This window comes from Monodon monoceros, unplaced genomic scaffold (genome assembly GCF_005190385.1).
Source record: "Monodon monoceros isolate NGI ecotype Baffin Bay Population unplaced genomic scaffold, NGI_Narwhal_1 Super_Scaffold_15, whole genome shotgun sequence".
Taxonomy (NCBI): domain Eukaryota; kingdom Metazoa; phylum Chordata; class Mammalia; order Artiodactyla; family Monodontidae; genus Monodon; species Monodon monoceros.
Window position 1 is genome coordinate 59,389,476 of NW_021703771.1, and position 16,201 is coordinate 59,405,676.

General features: G+C 37.0%; 1 protein-coding gene across 2 annotated transcripts in view; it reads left to right on the forward strand.

The window, feature by feature from the left end:
- The window catches only part of EYA4 (EYA transcriptional coactivator and phosphatase 4), a 258,455-nt gene that overhangs the window by 109,733 nt on the left and 132,521 nt on the right, over window positions 1-16,201 (forward strand). The gene's annotated exons all lie outside the window — the stretch shown is intronic.

A 16,201-nucleotide genomic window follows, 5' to 3' on the forward strand; every position in this document is an offset into this window, starting at 1 on the left:
TGGTCCAAGAACTCAGGTGTGTGCACTTTGATATTATTTCTGACTGTTCAGAAGTCAAGTTTGTTTGGCCTTTGTTTGGGTCTTCTTCTGATGAAGTTTTGAGGGTTCCGTATAGCTGAGGCATTCCTGGTGTTTGGGAATGAAACTGTGTATCTCCCAATACGTTTTGTCTCAATAGTCCAGGCAGTGATGTATAATTATTCTTAATTGTAAAATGGATTTTACTTTGGAAATATTTGCCTATAAAATAAACACATTCCTCTGTAGCAAAAGGCAGCATGTTTACTGCCCATTATAAAAAAATTGGGTTCCCTAAGCTCAGAGTAGTTTTGCTGTAATGCAGCCCATAGCACATGCAGATGTCGTGTCACTGTGAGAATTGGAACTCAGCAACGGTCACAAAGAAATGCTGATATTCTGGCTTCAGCTATTGCTGTGAGTAATGAGGTCCTTTATCTCTGACCCAGAAGTCTCCTGTATCCTGCCAGCATATGTGAAATTGTGACATGTTAACTTGTTGGCATGTAAATAAGGTAAAACCTCAGACCCTTCGCATTCTTGGCAGTTTTATCATGAGGATAAGATGCTGAAAAAGACATGGCTTTCTGGGAGAGAAAGGATGAGGAGGATCTCATGGACCAGTCGATAAGATTTGATGGAAATTCATGGACAACATTAGTGAACATGTTGACCAACTTGTTTGGTCAGTTTGGGAATAAATGGTTTTCCATTTTATTGTCTTTTAATGAGGATGAATTGGGGAGGTAGTTGTAATCCAAGTACCCGGAAGTAGGTTCAGAGTTATCTGTCTGAAACGTACGCTGGTTGTTGCTAACCCTATTCCAGGCATGGAGAATTCCTTGCCAATCTGGGGGTCAGTGTCAGATCCACCCCACTGTGACAAGTAATACAATGATCCGTCCTGGTCTGAAGGAATGTTCTGACCCTCTCTAAACAACAGTTATAATTTCACACCCTAAGCAGGAATGGAGGGAAATTTGAAACCATTATGGGTAGAAACTAGACAAATGGCTAGGACTTTGACTGGTTCACTTGGAAGATGAAGGTGTGGGGTGTATAATACTTGTTAAGGAAGAATAGCAATAGTTGGTCTATTTTACGGCTTAGCCTCTCCTGCTGTCTGTCATACAATCTTAGATTTGCTAGGAGACAACAGTGAAAGGTCTTAGAGTTCTTGCAGTGGCTGGGCTACTGTAAGGGAGCTTTGTCTCTGAAACAACATATGTTCATGGAAAACCATAGATGAGGTATTGACTAGTTTTGGGGCTCTTATTGCCCTGGAATGCTGACAAAGATGATCTATTGGAAAATGAGAAACTGACCCAAAGAAATTGAGGCAAATTCTTGCAGTTATCCTCTCTGCCTTGGAAAACTCCTGTAATTCTTATATTGAAACAGGGATAGAATGTTAGAGGTGTTATAATAATAGGGCAGTAAATGCCTTCCATGAAAAAGGACGCCTTAAAACAATCCTTGCCGTGCAGATCGAGCCCTAGTCAACCAAAGGGACAAATACCGTAGCCACAGCCAGAGTTGTTATGGCTACTAAGTCTCAGGATTCCCCAAGCTGAAATAGATGATGTCAGTGATGGTGATCTTGCTGCCCAATACGGAATATTGCATGGACTGAAAGCATTAGAAGTTCATTTGACTGAGCTCTAAGCCAGCTGCCAATCAAAACTGAAAGTAAACTCACCTTGTTTACTAGCATGGAGCTGTTCTCTCCCTCTGTGCCCCTAGATCTCTCCCTCCCCCTCTATCCCAAATTAAGCTTCTTTAAGGAGAAAGATGGTTAGGGATGAGGCTGTCCTGGAGGAGGACCAAAAATCTTATGCATCCATCCAAATGGTGTGTAAAAAGTATGTAATACGCTGGGAAACTCTGGAGAGGGGAGGGACTTCAACTTTTCTGGCCATGTTAGATAGAAGTACTCAATTTTTACCCATCCCATGGAGTAAAGAGGTACCTGAATTTAGCGAATGTGGCTTGAGCAGGATTTACAATGGGGGAAGGAAGCTAACAGATCTTGTGAGTGGGGCACATTGGTCAATTCAGTGTATCATTGTTATAGCTTCAACTACTGAATTTTACATGACTATACTGTGAATGCTTGTAAAATCCAGAGGGATTCTCCTGATCTGAAAGAGCTGCATATAGAGAAATGCTAGTACCTTTGGAGCCCCACAATCCTAATGACTTCTTTTGAGCTTCAAGTTTCTATGACTTTGCTGATCGAAGCTTCTGGCAAAAGAGGCAACCTCCACCCAGAGGTACCACTTGGGATCCTGGACTCATCATATCCCTGACTTTGATACCAGGTACACTCCTTTGAGTCAAACTGAATGCTTCAGCTTGATATTCCCATTTTGGAGTGGGTCAACTCATACTCAATGAATAGCAAGGTAGGAAGGGCCCAAGAAGCCTTGGTTGTCAAATGGAAATAGTATACTGAGGAATGCCATTGATCTGACACCAACAGAATCTTAACTTCACGTGAAAAAGTGGCAGCTCTCCCTTTGGGGAAAACCTTATCCTCCTGATTCCCAGAAGATTCCCTTAAATACCTGAGCTTGGTTCACTGATGGATTAGCTAAATTGAAACCTAATGGTATATATACTGGACTGCTATGGTTGTTCAGTCTCACCATCAGCTATGTAGAAAAGTGGATATTGTCTCTGTTTGATGTGCAAAATTCAAGGCAGTTCTTACAGTGTTGGCCAATACTCCATTAATGAATCTTGTTATATAGTTATTTTAGCTGGGAAAGTTGCCAATGATTAGTTGTATGGTCTGCCACTTGAAAAACTGCCAACTGACAGGTTAGAAAATCCTTTTTGGGGGCCACAAGCTGTGGACATGGTTAAGCTGTCAGGGCCATTCATGAAGACGCTTATGATAAGGGCGTGTTCTCTGATGAGAACCAACTGGAATCAAGCTGGTTCAGTTTGCACCACCCAGATCGCCGCCATTGCTACCTAGATTCATTATTGTCCTGGACAGGCAGCACAGCCAGGGTCACAGACTGGGCAGGAACTGAAGCACTCTGTGTTTCTGTTATAGAGATGATTGGCATGGAAGACTGATGACTCCTCTTAATAGTTGACCTGTTTGTCTCTGGGAGGGAAGACATATTTTATAGGGGTTTACCACTGCTGTTTCTAACAGATTGACTGCATTGTACCCCCTCTTGGGACTGTCAGTGGTGCCTCACAGCTGCTGACACTTTTTCAGGTTATGGTTTTGCTGGTCCATTCCAATCAGCCAACTCCAGCCGCACTGTTGGGGCCATTGAAATTAATCTAAATAAATCTGACAATGGTGTACCTTCTGTCACGGAAGCGAGGGCTGATAGGCAAGGTATTTAGTAGCGGTTTCACGCTCCCTATCATCCACAAACATTTTGTATTGTTGCACATTGGAACAGCCTCCTTAAAATCAACTCAAAAGATTTATAACTCTGCCTCCCTGATCTTCTGGTCCACATACATTAGTAAAACACTTCGGTTACTGAATCTTACTGGCCCCAGTAAGGGATCATCTCTTGGCTACTTCCTGGGTTATGGTCAAGATGAAAGGTGTGAGAGGTTATATCAAATTTTATATTTTGAAAAATTGGCATATTATCCTGACCATTCCTAGACATGATGAGTCTTTCTTTCCCCTGAAAGCTACTGTAGACAGCCTGTTAGGTAAACCCTCTAGGTGGCAGCCTGGTTAAAGGGGAAGCAGAGGATTCAAGCTTACTGTGGTTCAGTCACTTGAATTTTCTTGTTGGATTGAGTCATCCTAGATTATAATGCTATTGATCACTTGATGGAGTAAACTGCTTGCTAGAGTCCCCCTAGAGTGGATCTTGTGGGTCAAAGTGGGGAACATATGGGCCTCTGTACGTTTTCTAAAAACGGCTTTGGCCTCTTGCTCTTGACCTTTCAGGATGAGAGATCTGTGTGTGCCAGTAAAAAATGATTGGAGAGGGCTTCCCTGGTGGTGCAGTGGTTGAGAGTCCGCCTGCCGATGCAGGGGACACGGGTTCGTGCCCTGGTATGGGAAGATCCCACATGCCGCAGAGCGGCTAGGCCCGTGAGCCATGGCCGCTGAGCCTGTGCGTCCGGAGCCTGTGCTCCCCAATGGGAGAGGCCAAAACAGTGAGAGGCCCGTGTACCGCAAAAAAAATAATAATAAAAGTTTTTAAAAAATAAAAAATGATTGGAGAAAGGTGGTGAAATTGTAGTAACTGGAACATGACACATGATTTTGTGGGGATGGAGGAAGAGCAATGACTCTGATGTGGGTAGAAAACTCTAGGTCTGGGAGGTGCAGTAGTTGGAAGGACATTAATGATTTTTTGTTTTTCAGAGTCACCTTTAGCATCTTCCTCTTGGAGGAAAATGCTTTAGCATGGCAGTCCCATCTGTTAGAAGCACCTTCAAGTTAGCTGACTCCTGGCTCTGCTATCCCCCTGCCAGACATCTCTGACATGTTTGGAACACCATTTCCCTTAAATTTACCAACAAGTCTATCATAACAGCAGAAGGTGGCCCAGCCCCACCTCTCATTCAAAAAGCCTCTGAACACCTTTTGATGTCTTCCCCATCATTCCCATAGCTGTTACTCATTCATTTCATAGAGCAAGCAAATGCCACTGGTTAGTGGTATGAACAAACAGAGATCGAACTGACTAGTTTGCAAAACAAGACTAGGCTCAATCATTGGAGCTGCACTGGGAACCGTCAGGCCCACCAACTGACCTAGAAGCCACATTGGAGGCACCATGTACCTGTGCCTCCCCAACCAATGCCATTCCCACTTGTGGGGTACCATCAAATGTAAAAGCCACTTTCTTTCTGGTGGCTCAGTGTGCATCTTGGAACTGTACTTGTCATTTAGATGACTTTTATGTTAGGGTTGACATAAGAGACGTTCAAATGTTTAAGGATTATAGATCATATATCATCAAATGTGGAACTCCATCCAAAATGAAGCCACCCTTGGTCACTCGGGAGTTTCATGGAGAGGTATTGACTTATTACTTATGTGTGCCCTGTGGGACATTATCTCTGTCTCCAGTTAGAAGAGACGATATGAAATTTGTTCCTGATTTTAGCTGGTGTGATCAGTGACACGAGCTTGGTCCTGGAATGCATTCAGAGAAGACTCAACTCACTGGCCAGCTCATTGTGGATAACAGAATTGTCCAAGAGTTCCTCTTGTGAGGCACATTGGTATATATAGACCAAGTAGAAAGGTTGATACAGAAACTTAAGGATAAAGCCACCTGGTTGACTTTGATTGTTTCTGAGATTTGTTCTGCTAATTTGGTCTAGTGCTCCGGGAGGCATGGTTCTTCAAGTTGGCCTAATCTTGCTGCTCAGATGCGTTTAGATGCAGAGTTTGAGGAAATGGAGGACCCAATGATTCTGGTTTCTGGATTTATTTATATGGAAAATATGGGACAGTAAAAATAGACTTGGTGAAAAAGAATTATAATAGAGCCTAACACTGGACATGTTAAATTTTGATATGGCTGTGAGATATTTATATAGAGATGTAAATTAGGAGAAAGTAAGAGTTTAGGACTTAGAGGATGGATCTTAGGAGGTGATGAAAATTTGGGAATCTACAACATATGGATAGTATTTAAGACATGAGAATAGATGAGAGGGAGTGTGGAATTTGAGTGGTTTCGGGCAGATCATGCATTTTGCCAATAGCCTCACCTCCGTTTGACCCACTTCACTCCTTCAAATTACCCACTTGGCTTCTGAATGTATTTGAGCTTGTCAGCCTTATCGGAAAAAGAAGGAAAAAGATTAAACAAATGATGACTATAATTACTGCATCGATTACTAGGTGGTATTTGTTATACAAGGCCATGGACATAATTTGCTAAATGTTTATTTAAAAGTAGGCTCTTAGGTTTTGAATTTTATATTTTTTATATTCTAATATAGATACCACATCAGTAACCTGGCTAAGGAGGCTGCTGTAGTTTGCGGTGGCTGTTTAATTTTGATTCCATGTGGCCTTTTTCAAACCAGCAATTTGGGAGCTTATTGTACACACAGAAATTTTAAATTGTTTTTCTCTCCATTCTCCGTGGTTTTTCAGTTGTTGTCAGAATTATATGATTGCACTTTTGGTTCCTTTGTCCCCTCATGTTGGCTCTGTTTTCTCTCTTAATTTCTAATATCCTTCCTAGGGATTTTTCACAAAGCTGTCTTATAATTAATTAAGCAATTAGGAAAAGTGGCGGGATATGCTATAAAAGAGCCTGTGGGTATCTTATAACTCTGAAGAGGGTGGGTGCTTGATAGATTACTAGACAGTGTACAAAAGAGGAGATGACGCCACTAAGCGGGGAAGACACGAAGAGCAGGGGTCACAGAAGCAACCAACCTGTGTAAGAGTTTATGGAGGGTGGGTGGTCAAGGATGCACCCCATGAAACTGCAGTAACTGATTTATTTTCTTGATTTAAAAAAATTATGTGATTTCTACTGAACCTTAGGGTTGTCATGATTGAATAAACTTAATCTTGATTTGCATGTTGCTTGGAAAGATACTCCTGCATTTAAGAAATAACAGTGGAGCACGGACACCATGCAAGTCACTGCTGTAATGTACCGGCTGCCAGCCATTCATAATAGCTTCACTTTTATCAGAATGTGGGACAGGCCCTCATTGATAGTACTTACATCACTGAAAGGTAGAATTGAAGGACTAAATAGAGGTTTTGGAGGTCAAGGTGCCATTTTCAGTACTTAAAAAAAAATTGTTTTTTGAAGTATAGTTGATTTACAATATAGTGTAAGTTTAAGGTGTACAGCACAGTGATTCAGTTATATATATTTTATACATAGTAGTATGTATATGTTAATCCCAGTATCCTAATTTATCCCTACCCCCCATCCCCCTTTCCCCTTTGGTAACCATAAGTTTGTTTTCTGTATCTGTATATTATGTATTTATTACTTTGTATTTTAATACATAAGGGAAACCAAACATTTACTCATAATAAGGCTCTCTTGGCTTTTAAAAACATCTAGTACCTTTGATTTTGGCTATTTTATTAACTCATTTGTACCTGGAGTGTATGTCATAATAATTAGCAGCATTGATTGACAGTTATAATGCCTGATTTTAAGCATGGGCAATGAAAGCAATTATAGGTAAATAAAATCTATTTTGCGGATGGAGTCTTCAAAGTATGTGGTTTGCATTGAAAAAATAAATACTATACCACTGACACTCTGAGGTGGAAACCTTTATTTCACAGGAGGGGAAACAAATGCTCAGAAAGAACTGTTTATCTATTTGTTCCAGGTCACATAATTAATTGGTGGCAGTACATTGGGGCTAGAAGGGCATCCCGATAATCTTTGTCCATAAAATGTTATTAAAAAACCATCAGTGTAATTTTCCTACTTAGTCATAACGGTCTAAAGTAAAAGTTTGCATTTACTTTTATGATCCAAGGAACATTTTGATGCCCTAATGTAAGCTGAGATAAAGATTACATTTCTCAGAAAAGTTTTATTTATCTGTACTCTTTAAGAGTTGAAACTACAAATGGCATTTCTTTTATTTTCTTTTTTAACATCTTTATTGGAGTATAATTGCTTTACAATGTTGTGTTAGTTTCCGCTGTATAACAGAGTGAATCCGCTGAATGTATACATATATCCCCATATCCCCTCCCCCTTGCATCTCCCTCCCACCCTCCCTATTCCACCCATGGCATTTATTTTCATGTTTATATTTTCCTTATCTCAAAGTTTTCACCACACGTGGCTCATTGCCCTCCCCCCACTTCCCAGCTCCCAACTGAGACTGGGAAAGAAAATTACCATACAGCCAACTTTCTTTAATTTATGAACTGATTTTGTCCTCCTCAGGGTTTTGGGTATGGTTTGTTCAGCCTCTGTTGTAATAGGGACAGACATAGATTTTTACTTCCAAGAATGTTTCTTGAGCTCCTAAGAGTTTAGAAAATATTGAATAATTTATAATCCCTTTAAAAAGTAGCCAGTTCGGAAGCATATTCTGTTGAACTTAACAACTCTGATGTATACCACAATACTCAAGGAGCTCTAACTAAGATGATTCAGCTGCAAAGAAGACGTTGCTTTTAGTGATCCTAACCATACAAAGATCAAAGAACTGAATCTGTCAAAAGTGGGGTCTCTAAAATAATGAATCAACCATTTTATTAACTCTTATAGACCCAGGCAGCTCTCTGTCAAGTAAGTATTGGAGTGGCATCAAAACCTGGGCTAACGTGTGCTGTGGGTGGGATATGGACCCTTATCCAGTTTCTCAGCAGCAACATCCGTGGCCAGTACTGTGGGGAGATAGCGCCGTCTTCAGTCCCTAAGGGCACTGGGGTTCCTTGTAGTGCAGCCCAGACCTGAAATAGGTAATGGCTCTTCACTTAGCTCCACCCTCGAAAATGAAAATGACTTCAAGAAACATTTGTGCTACAAATTACTCAGAATGAAGTATTGAATCCTTGGCTGTAGGTCTTTATTTTGAACGCTTTGCCTCACTGTATCAAAGAGTCACACTGTAGAGACCAAGAAAAATGAAAGAAAAAGAAACCATCCCAGAATTACACAGACAAATTGGAGGCAGTAATTCCCATAATGCCTGTAAATGCTAAATTGAAATATTGTTGGAGGAACTTATGAAATGAGCTTAGCTTTTTTTTTTTTTTTTGAGATCTGTGAGACATATTTAAAAGGGCTAGATGGGGAAAGTTGCATAATATTGTTTTCTCAAAAGAAAACAATTCTTTTTTATAAACCTTTAGAAAAAACGGGAACCTCAATGCCGGAGAATAGACTTATTTGCGTTACCCTTATCTCTTGAATTTAGCTCTTCTTGTTTCCTTTTCATTTCATTAGAACTTAACATATGTCTTCTTTTGAAAACACAAAAGGCTTTATTTTAGAAAATATTTTACCTAAAATGATAACCTCTGTGTGAGCATGTCTAATTGTGTCCATCCCTTCCTTTACCTCAAATAAAAATACATTAAAAATGGATGAAATACAAATGCCTGTAATTATCCTTCCATTTTGTCAGCATGCACATATGTATGCCTAGAGGAAGAAGAAAAGTTTGTGCTTAATGGAGAGACGTAATAATGAAAGTGAAATCTTACAAGCTTTCTGCCTCAACCAAAAACAAAAAACATAAAGTGTTGGTTGGGACTTTAAATGAATACCAATCCTCATTTAATCCCTATTTAAATGAGTACCAGTTCTTAACTTGCCATGAGGTATTTCTCCTGCAGAAATGTTTCACTTCAAAAGAAACTCAAGTAAAATTTGCTTTTAGAAAATTTAATGCAGGGATTTAAACTCTTCGAGTAGCTACACCAATGGGTTATGAAGGTGTTCCCATGATAGCAGGTTGACAGCCTAGGAATCAGGATAAATGCTTTAGATCCCAGTGAAAGACAGGAGCTGTTGATGGGGGTGACCCCTGACGACAAGTCATCTTACTATAAACAGAAAGGCGTGGAAAGCCATTGGTCAGAGCCAAGAGTGTTTACTCTCCTGGTCTCCTCCTAGTTAACCTAAATAACTGCACTGCTTCTAGAGCCTGCAGGTTCACGGCAGAGCTAGGTGTTTTTAAGGCTACCTGGATGTTGGTTCGAGACTATAAACCGTGCAGACTGTTCTGTAATCCTTGAACCGGGTTTCATCCTTACTCACACTGGAGAGTGGAATTTATTGGCTGTTGAACTTCACACATACACACAAAACTTCCTTCCAAATAAAACTGGAATTAGTTTCAGGTTTTTGGACTTTGGATGAGGTAAGTTGTATTTAGCTTCTGATGGAGGCATTATAATTATTATTGTGTTATGTAGAAAGTCATTTAAGTATAAGCAGTTCTATCTCAGAGAAAAAATATTAGGTAAAATAAATTTGGATTTTTCTCAGTTTTAGCACAGGATGAGAGAAGAAATATGTACCTAAAAATTGAGTGAGTAGGTCATTAAGTGAATAGGTCATTAAGAGAAAATCCCTAGTCTGCCCATGCTGAAACTTTTAAATACATTTTGTCTTTACTTCATAAAATTGAACCTCTGTAATTACCTTATGTTAATGCTGGGAGAAATGCAGGTGATCCATTAATTGATAATTAATAGATTAGCTTTCATTAGAAAGTTTTAATAGTTGACTTTGAGGGGTTTTCCCTTAAAATAAGGTGCATGCTGCAGTGTTTTAACAATTAATACCAGCCATTTAAATGAAAGGCTTTTTTTTCTGGATAACTTTTATTTTGAAATTTTGTGCCGAATTTGGGTTTTTCATTAGATTTCAAATGTAGTCATCACAATGATGTGTTTTATAATTTTTGTGAGAACAAATATTTCCCTCTATTTATGGAACTTTCTTTTTTTCCCAAAACTATGATTGTAAGTTTAATTTTAACTTCTTAATGATACCTTAAGCTTCCAGCTGGTTTTTACCTTCATTTGGATGTGCACTTGAGCACGTGCTTTGATTTAAAACCTTGACGTGGAAGCCTTTGGAATGCTTTGGTTTAAATTACTTAAACATATTTTTTTATCTTTGAATCCCTTTTTATCTTTGAATGAAGAAAGAGTGTGAATTGGTGTTTTGCTTCATCAAGGAACTAAGCTGTGGGTGAATTGCCACAATAATTACCGTATCTTAAAGATTTCTTTCATTCAAGACAACTGAGGAAGGCTTTGCTCTGTTGGTACTGTTTTATTATTCTTGTGAGAAAAGCATAATTCTGGAGGAGAAAATGTCTTCTAAGTGTCTGATTTACTACCAGAGTTAGATTGTTTAGGGAACCTGTTTGAAGAAAAGGAGGATGAATTATCACAGCCAATAAGTTTTCCAGTTTGGTTACCAGGGTCTACTGAGCATCAGTCAGCGCTATCCAGTTTCCTGCTCCTTTCCTTAGTTGCGGTTACTGTTTTCTGGAATCCTGTGTAATTGAATAATGATGTTGCACTACCTTATTTTGCTTTTTGCCTGTTGGTTTGTTCTTTCACCCAACCTTTCCTAAACTAGTAAAATACTACTTATCAAAATAGCAACAAAAGCAAATACTAATAATCATATAATGTGTTGTTATAACTTCTTAGGGAGAGGGAGAGAGGGAGGGAGAGAGGAAGAGACAGAAAAAGAAAGAGAGAGAGAGACCAATTTTTTAAATCTCTACTTTGATTTCTCTCTTTCCTCCTCCAAGTTCTTTACGAGTTACTGTTGTTAGAATTTTTGAAACTGTATGATCTGACTTTTTGAACTCAGCCACCCGCAGAAGGAAGGTCGTTGTGTGTGTCAGGGGCAGTCTCACATTTTGCTTTGGGGAAATACTATAAGCCAATTTCGAAGGTAATGCAGCTGTTGAAGAAATACAAAAGCCAGATGACTTCATAAGTGTGTAGTGAGGAAACCACGATAAATTGTCCTTAGAACCCGCTCTCAGAAAGCCATTTTAATTGAGGTCAAAGAGGAAAAAATTGTAAGTATATCTCAATTATTTATTAGGTTTACCTAGAATGAGACCTTCACGACAGATAAACCTAATTTATAGCTCCTTTACTCTTTAACCCTTGAGTTTAACCACTGTGGGGATCTATTTTACATTGAGACTGCAGAGGGTACTTCATTCTTTATGATAGACACGTATTTAGGGTCACAGAAATTTTGAAATTACCTGACTAAATTTCACTTCCATCTAAAGAATCAACTTGTACATTTTAAAAGGCTTGCAATAAATTGCTTAGTTTTTACCTGGAGTTACACAGTTAATGGAACTATTTTTTCTGACCACAAATTTATGTGCGAAATATGTTTCACATGGAACTATTTTGTCTTTTGCCCTGAGCTTACAGGTAATTCAAAATGTTACTTTAATTTGATAGAAAATCTACTCGATCTACTCAAAACATAATTTGTGTTTTTTTAGTGTGTAAATTATGCCACAGAGTCTGTGTTTTATTAACTCTGCTAATGAAGAATTTCATTTTAGGATTAAAACCTGAGGAAAGGTGATTTATAAGCTTCTTACAACGATGGTTATGCAAGATGGACTTCATATAAAACTACTTTAGAATAGATTTTGAAACTCAAAATGTTGCTAGAATGTCTTTTAAAAATCAAATTAAAATGCAGTATGCTACAAATACATTTTTGCTTATTGGGTATAGTTTAATTTAAAAAATAAAGAACATGATGCCAGAACCCCAGGATTGTCTCTTTAAAAGTTGCTGTTTTAATGGAAGATCAACAATTTAAAATTTACAAAATTTGAAAATATAGCTGTCCATTTATACTTGTTTTATCAGCACGCTGTGCCAGAAATATTTATATCCTATGTAAATTCATATTCAGATCAATCTACAGGTATATGTTGTTCAATTTAAAATTGTCTTTAATGTTTTATTGTTTACATTCTACCTGTCAATTTGTTTTTAAAGTTAAAGACTTTCTCAGTTTTCCTTACTAGTTATTGTGATACCTTTGGGCACATTAGGAGAGTTTTCAAATATTCGTTGAAAATATTTTTTAAAGTTTACATATATGTATTCAAACCTAAGAGAGACTTTAACGGAAACTTTTACTAAAATTCAACAATTATGTATTAATAAACCAGATTATCTCTATATTGATTACTGTTCAAATTGAAAAGGTTAGTTATCAATTGTGCCTAGTGCACAAATGATATCAGGTGCACTAGAATATGTTACACAATGACTGATATCTGTACTTTAAAACAAATGATAGCTAGTCTACGCCTGTGGCCAAATTCTTTTGAAGTTTCATGATTAAGATGAGCTGAATTAGTTAAGTGGTAGAGGGCTGTGTAGTCTAGGGGCCAGTTGTGCTTGGCACGTCATGATAAATGGGGAAGTTTTTCTTAACCTTGTGGCCAAAACATTCCAATATCTTAAAAAGGAAAAAGAAAACAAGCATATAAAAAACGTTGTCAGAAACATTAGCAAGATTTCTCTATTTAGGGGAATAGGATCAATTCTTAAGATTATTTTTAAAGCGTTGTTTGTGTGAATTCATATATCTTCACTTGAATGGAGGGAAATCTAAAGCTAAAGATTTTCATATTGAATACTGGTGGATTTATTCTTTCCTGGTCAGTGAGAACGTGTACAGTAGAGTCAGCAATTTGAATTTAACTGCAATGGATTCTACCAAATCAACATTATGCTCATTAAGTATTTAGTTCTTAGTTTAGAATTGCACATTCCATTTTCCTTTTTGTTGTTTTAATATTATCTATCTTGTGACACCCAGAATTGCAAAGATACATGTTCAAAAGTATAAAGAGACCTATACATACATAGGTAGCTATCTCTTGTAGTTTATAGTGCACATTTGTGAGAAAAAAAATCATTTTAACACTTATCTGTCATATTTATGCCAAGTATCATGGCAATCTAGTCTCGTTTCCAGGCTTAGGAGGGGACCAACTTTCATTTGAACTGTAACATGATATGTTAAGGCATCTTATGGTTACTTTTGTGGCATTTTAAGTACTGTATTACTTTTGATACAGTCCCTGGTGGGTAGTAATGAAAAAACATACTGTTAGAAAGAGTTTGAAATTTTCCTGAATGTTTTATACAGTATATGTGGAGTTTATGGCAGGTGACAAAAGACTATGGCATAACTAAGGAGAAAATGTACTCCAGAATTTTAAAAGCTCATGTGGCTTGACATTTGATTTAATACATATATACTGTACATGAACAATTATGCTTTGTCTACCTCAGTCATTGTTACTAAGTTGCTTTTTAAATATTTTCAACCTTGCAATGAACTCTCAAATAATTTGAACCCTATTGTGACAGTTGTAGTTGATGAAGAGTTATAGCCTATAGGATTTTTTTACCTTTAAAACATAATTCCTCCCCAGTGTGTAATTTTATATAACCTCCCTCCCCCAAACCTGGGTCCTGGAAGGCTCCTGCATTAAAGGCCAGAAATCAAGTAAGATCTTGCCATGACAGTCCAATACTAGAGGGGTAAAATAATTTCCACTTCAGGCTTTTGGTGGTGGCTTTGTTTTTATTAACCCTCTAATCCCACTGTTATGAGCGTCTTATGTGTTGTTTTTTGTTTACAGTTGCAGTTAATAACAGAATATTCAATTGTATCTTTATACTTTGTCTATGAATAGCATTTAAAGAAGGGTTATGGCAATTTTCCTTTGGACCGAAGTAGATGCAGTAGAGTTCTCGCACACTTTTATAATAAGTAAGTGGTACCTTGGGCTTTTGGAAACCTATACTTAGTATTGCAGGGAGAAGCTCGAGTAAGCAATGATAAAAACATCGAAGAGGGATATAATAAGAAAAGGGAGGAGTAAAGAAACTTCCCTAACTCCATGAAAAGAATTTCAGAAATGTGTGAATTATAGAGCCGCAAGATTTTTGTTTCTAAGGAAGAATGACACATTATAACAATAGTTCTATTAGATTAGTTAGTAATTAGATTTTCACAAAGTCTGTCTCCAAAACTTTAATTTTTTGACCACCATTTGGCAAAATGGTATTTTATTTTTTTGAAAAAACTCTCAATTTGTATGAGCATATTAAAACAGAGGTGTCTTTTTTAAAACTCTGTGTGACAACCTTTGTGTTCCAAAGATTCCTTTTTCATGCACTGAGTTTTTAGAAGTCAAGAACTGAATTGTAACATACCTAAAAAATGTAAAATAAGTCTCGTTGAGAAATGTGGAGACGTTTTCATAGAAGCCAGTTTAGATAGTGTAAATTTGTATGGGAGAATAGCAGAATAGCAATTCTATGCTGATCTCCTCAACACAAATTATATTTACTTGGCTGCACAAATAATCGTAGTTATCACATTAAAGTGTACCTCCTGTGGTAAGTTCTAAAGTGGTATTAACTTGCAAATATTATATTTAGAAAATGAACATATATTTTCTTTCACTAATCTAAGTAAATAAACACTAGAATAATTTTCGGTAAAAGCCTCTATTGCAAAAAATATATGTTTACTTGAGTATGCCAAGTGTTATTATTTTGACTCAATTTTAAAATTAATTCATATACCTACTTTTATATTTTCTTAGTTATGTTACTGTGTGCATCCTGAAGTAAAATAGAAAGGGACATCGTTTAATTCATATTTATTTAATGCTGTTAATTAGAGAACAGGATGTTCGGGGGAAGCACATCAAACTCTGAGCTTGGTTCAACTAATTGAAAAAATTAAATGTGTTAAAAAGGCCATCTAATGGAGATGTAGGAATTGAGAGGATAACTTACATTTCTAGAATAAAGCTGGAATAATTATAAGAAAAACTTTTAAGTTCCATTACATAATTAAAAATTCAAATATGACCAAATTCTAAGTATTAGAAAATATGAAAAAAATGGCACATAACAATTTATACCTCTGTCTCTTTTTTTTTACTAAATTAGAACCTAATGGTAACTAAAGTTAGGTACCCATTCTGCTTTATCAGCAATTATTTATAATAATTTATCTAACCCAGTCATAAAATACATTTTATAAAGTGTGTACTAATACAAGACTCTAGGCATTGATACACTACAGTATTTGTATAAATATTACTTACTGAGTCATGTACATTTTGTAGTATTCACACTTGAAATACAATCAGAGCTGACAATTATTGTTAACATTAATTTTGTATCACTTTCTATATTCCAAAGAGTATTGCATGCAATAACCTACAATATAATTTGTATTGGAGGAAAGAATTTTATTTTTATATCTATATTTTATCCATTGTTTTCCTTAAACAGTAATGCATTCAAATCTATTTTTTATTAGATTCTCTACAGAGTTCAGTGAAGAAATAAAAATTGTCTTACATACCACCCACAAAAATATGTATAAGTTATTCATTACATCAGCAAATTTTCATTTATAAAGTTTTTATCTTGGATTTATAGTATCAGAATTTATCTTTCATTATCACTGTATAGTATGCTCTAAGGCCTAATCGCTAAAGTTCACTTCAAAACAAAATAAAGTTACAAAAGAGGTCTTTTTAAAATGTCTTCTTCCAGTATTCCATCCTTTACGTTTTTTATTTATTTTTTTTGGCTGATTTGGGTCTTCGTTGCTGCATGCGGTCTTTTCTCTCATTGCGGCGAGCAGGGGCTACTCTTCATTGC